The 5000-nt window shown below is 58.4% G+C and overlaps 2 non-coding genes and 1 pseudogene across 2 annotated transcripts; all 3 read right to left on the reverse strand.

Moving 5' to 3' along the window:
* The window catches only part of LOC124771459, a 4222-nt pseudogene extending 3450 nt beyond the window's left edge, over positions 1-772 (reverse strand).
* A 188-nt stretch (positions 773-960) lies between these two features.
* Positions 961-1115, reverse strand: LOC124771970. The gene has a single exon (XR_007013665.1). It is a non-coding gene; the product is annotated as a 5.8S ribosomal RNA (ribosomal RNA).
* Positions 1116-1466: 351 nt separating this feature from the next.
* LOC124771322 lies at positions 1467-3375 on the reverse strand. The gene has a single exon (XR_007013340.1). It is a non-coding gene; the product is annotated as a small subunit ribosomal RNA (ribosomal RNA).
* Between the last annotated feature and the right edge of the window lie 1625 nt (positions 3376-5000).

Consider the following 5000-nt stretch of genomic DNA (forward strand, 5'->3'; position numbering starts at 1 on the left):
CGCCCAAAGGGGCGAATCGACTCCTCCAGATATACCGCCGGGCAGCCAGCCAGGACACCGGGGCTCTGCCCAACAGACGCGAACCGAGGCCCGCGGAAGGACAGGCTGCGCACCCGGGCCGTAGGCCGGCACCCAGCGGGTCGCGACGTCCTACTAGGGGAGAAGTGCGGCCCACCGCACACCGGAACGGCCCCACCCCGCGGCGAGTGGAAAGGCAACCGGACACGACCCCGCCGCAGATTGCTCCGCGCGGGCGGCCGGCCCCATCTGCCGAGGGCGGAGGCCAGTGGCCGGATGGGCGTGAATCTCACCCGTTCGACCTTTCGGACTTCTCACGTTTACCCCAGAACGGTTTCACGTACTTTTGAACTCTCTCTTCAAAGTTCTTTTCAACTTTCCCTCACGGTACTTGTTCGCTATCGGTCTCGTGGTCATATTTAGTCTCAGATGGAGTTTACCACCCACTTGGAGCTGCACTCTCAAGCAACCCGACTCGAAGGAGAGGTCCCGCCGACGCTCGCACCGGCCGCTACGGGCCTGGCACCCTCTACGGGCCGTGGCCTCATTCAAGTTGGACTTGGGCTCGGCGCGAGGCGTCGGGGTAGTGGACCCTCCCAAACACCACATGCCACGACAGGCGGCAGCCTGCGGGGTTCGGTGCTGGACTCTTCCCTGTTCGCTCGCCGCTACTGGGGGAATCCTTGTTAGTTTCTTTTCCTCCGCTTAGTAATATGCTTAAATTCAGCGGGTAGTCTCGCCTGCTCTGAGGTCGTTGTACGAGGTGTCGCACGCCACACCGCCAGCCGGCTGTGCACGCTACCGAGAAAGTACCGGTATGCGAACCGCCAGGCGACGGGCGCGCATCGCACGTTTCAGGAGACGCGGCCGGCCCCACAGGCGGCCGCGACACTCCCAGGTCTGCGAAGCGGGGCAAACGCCGCGCGCTTCAGTATACGTAGCCGACCCTCAGCCAGACGTGGCCCGGGAACGGAATCCATGGACCGCAATGTGCGTTCGAAACGTCGATGTTCATGTGTCCTGCAGTTCACATGTCGACGCGCAATTTGCTGCGTTCTTCATCGACCCACGAGCCGAGTGATCCACCGTCCTGGGTGATCTTTTCTCAGTTTCCGCCGTCTCTTTCGAGACGGTCGCATAGGCGGGAGTGAGGCGTGTGGCGGCCCCTGTTCCAGCGTTCTGTGTCCAACGGCCTCACGGCCGACGGGCGTCGTACGGCTCCACACCGGAGCGGACAGGCACTCGGGCGAAAGTCATTCAAAACCGGCGCCAGGCGCCAGGTGCCGCAGGCCAGCCGCTCCAGCGCTTCAGCGCTCGTACCACACAACATTGCCGCTAGTTTTGAGAGGCACGCGTGGTTCCGCACGCGGCGCACGGCTACGGCGAGCCGTACAGGTAGCGTGTTGCGCGACACGACACGCACATCGAAAGACATGCAGTCTAGTCGGTAATGATCCTTCCGCAGGTTCACCTACGGAAACCTTGTTACGACTTTTACTTCCTCTAAATGATCAAGTTTGGTCATCTTTCCGGTAGCATCGGCAACGACAGAGTCAATGCCGCGTACCAGTCCGAAGACCTCACTAAATCATTCAATCGGTAGTAGCGACGGGCGGTGTGTACAAAGGGCAGGGACGTAATCAACGCGAGCTTATGACTCGCGCTTACTGGGAATTCCTCGTTCATGGGGAACAATTGCAAGCCCCAATCCCTAGCACGAAGGAGGTTCAGCGGGTTACCCCGACCTTTCGGCCTAGGAAGACACGCTGATTCCTTCAGTGTAGCGCGCGTGCGGCCCAGAACATCTAAGGGCATCACAGACCTGTTATTGCTCAATCTCGTGCGGCTAGAAGCCGCCTGTCCCTCTAAGAAGAAAAGTAATCGCTGACAGCACGAAGGATGTCACGCGACTAGTTAGCAGGCTAGAGTCTCGTTCGTTATCGGAATTAACCAGACAAATCGCTCCACCAACTAAGAACGGCCATGCACCACCACCCACCGAATCAAGAAAGAGCTATCAATCTGTCAATCCTTCCGGTGTCCGGGCCTGGTGAGGTTTCCCGTGTTGAGTCAAATTAAGCCGCAGGCTCCACTCCTGGTGGTGCCCTTCCGTCAATTCCTTTAAGTTTCAGCTTTGCAACCATACTTCCCCCGGAACCCAAAAGCTTTGGTTTCCCGGAGGCTGCCCGCCGAGTCATCGGAGGAACTGCGGCGGATCGCTGGCTGGCATCGTTTATGGTTAGAACTAGGGCGGTATCTGATCGCCTTCGAACCTCTAACTTTCGTTCTTGATTAATGAAAACATACTTGGCAAATGCTTTCGCTTCTGTTCGTCTTGCGACGATCCAAGAATTTCACCTCTAACGTCGCAATACGAATGCCCCCGCCTGTCCCTATTAATCATTACCTCGGGTTCCGAAAACCAACAAAATAGAACCGAGGTCCTATTCCATTATTCCATGCACACAGTATTCAGGCGGGCTTGCCTGCTTTAAGCACTCTAATTTGTTCAAAGTAAACGTGCCGGCCCACCGAGACACTCAATAAAGAGCACCCTGGTAGGATTTCAACGGGGTCCGCCTCGGGACGCACGAGCACGCACGGGGCGGTCGCACGCCTTCGGCTCGCCCCACCGGCAGGACGTCCCACGATACATGCCAGTTAAACACCGACGGGCGGTGAACCAACAGCGTGGGACACAAATCCAACTACGAGCTTTTTAACCGCAACAACTTTAATATACGCTATTGGAGCTGGAATTACCGCGGCTGCTGGCACCAGACTTGCCCTCCAATAGATACTCGTTAAAGGATTTAAAGTGTACTCATTCCGATTACGGGGCCTCGGATGAGTCCCGTATCGTTATTTTTCGTCACTACCTCCCCGTGCCGGGAGTGGGTAATTTGCGCGCCTGCTGCCTTCCTTGGATGTGGTAGCCGTTTCTCAGGCTCCCTCTCCGGAATCGAACCCTGATTCCCCGTTACCCGTTACAACCATGGTAGGCGCAGAACCTACCATCGACAGTTGATAAGGCAGACATTTGAAAGATGCGTCGCCGGTACGAGGACCGTGCGATCAGCCCAAAGTTATTCAGAGTCACCAAGGCAAACGGACCGGACGAGCCGACCGATTGGTTTTGATCTAATAAAAGCGTCCCTTCCATCTCTGGTCGGGACTCTGTTTGCATGTATTAGCTCTAGAATTACCACAGTTATCCAAGTAACGTGGGTACGATCTAAGGAACCATAACTGATTTAATGAGCCATTCGCGGTTTCACCTTAATGCGGCTTGTACTGAGACATGCATGGCTTAATCTTTGAGACAAGCATATGACTACTGGCAGGATCAACCAGGGAGCTGCGTCAACTAGAGCTGAGCAGCCGGCCGCCCGGGAGTGTGTCCCGGGGGCCCGCGCGAACACGCAAGCGTCCGCTCAATCATTCTGCAAACAGGAGGAGGCTGAGCTCCCCTGCACAATACACCTCGAAACCCTCTCAGGTCCCGGCGGCGCGCAGCGCCGTCCCAAGTACTTGGTCGGGTTCGAGAGAGGCGCAATCGCCCGGAGTTAGGCGAGTAGACGCTTTCGGTGCGACCACCCGTGCTCCCAACTGAGCTTGCCGCTGCCGACAGAGGCCCGGGAGCGTGCTGTCGTGGCATTGCCGGCGGGAGACAACACGCGCCACCTACGGTGACCGGCAGCTCCAACGCCAGCGCCACAGAAGGACAAAAGCCCCACTTGGGTGCCGAAGCGAACTCTCCCAGCACAGCGCACGCGCCAACACATCCGCACAGCTGCGATACAAACCACCAGCGAGAACCGCTGGGGCGACCGAGCAGCAGACGGCGTCGCGGCGCCGAGCGCCGGGCGGCAGCGCATCCTCAACGCACACAGTCCTCAATCGGACCAGCACACTGAAGATGTCCACCGCGCTTCGCACCGGGCCCGCGAGGACCTACTTTGGCCGCACGGCGCCGCGCGCAGGGTGCGCCGGCGCGCAGCTGCGACGCCTGCCGCGTCCGTCGGCCGGCGCGCCTGCCACTGGCCGCCCCCACCAGCCGGCTGTAGCGCGTGCGCCCACGCACCGCGCGGCCAGCACGCCGGGAGGCGCCCCCTCACCGGCCGGGGACGGTCCCACCCAGCCACCGCCGCGTATCGCTTCACACCCAGATGCCGTTCAGTTTCGTCGGCATGGTGGGTATCGCTGGAACAACCGGTTAGTACCTCAACCTATCGTCGCCATCACCGATTCACCCCTAGCGAGAACAACCGCACCACAACAGGTTACCATTTGTTCATTTGCGTAACTTCACCAGAAAACGCAGGCGTCCATCGCCATTTGCAACTTCCACGATTATTGCATGCCTGTGTCAGGTGTCACGCCACACTACGTCTGCCCACATACACGCAACAAAATGTGCACGCCTAGACAATACGTGGAAGGTGGCCCCCGTACGTATGCGATGTCCATTGCTCGAACGACTGTCAACCGGCCTCTGTAGCATGTCGCAGATATGGAACGCGGTGCACCATGCCATCACGGTGTGTGAGGAGAGACGACTAGGTCCGAATACATCAACAGACAGCTCATGCTGATCGCCATCCACGGCGTCCGTTCCTCCCACACGTCTCTATGGCGTACCACACTGCAATCCAGCTCTCATAGGGAGACGACACGTAGCTGCGTGCACAATATTTGCACTGTATGGTCCGCCGTTTTTGGGCGCAGTCGTTGTACGGTCACACATGTGCCACGATGTATCATTCAGTACATAAGGACGAATGTGCAGTACAGATTGTGGTTTACGCGTACGACATTAGCGGACAGTTGACACAGGCCGCACCACAACGTAGCCTGAGTACGTCGCATGCGGAGGGCATTGAACATGCAAAGTTCTCACCAACCAGCTTGCGAAGGCAGGGGGCAAGGTGGGGACGTGGGGAGGGGCGGCATGTACGTCCTGCTGCCATCCACATTACAGT

Source organism: Schistocerca piceifrons, unplaced genomic scaffold (genome assembly GCF_021461385.2).
Source record: "Schistocerca piceifrons isolate TAMUIC-IGC-003096 unplaced genomic scaffold, iqSchPice1.1 HiC_scaffold_936, whole genome shotgun sequence".
NCBI lineage: Eukaryota > Metazoa > Arthropoda > Insecta > Orthoptera > Acrididae > Schistocerca > Schistocerca piceifrons.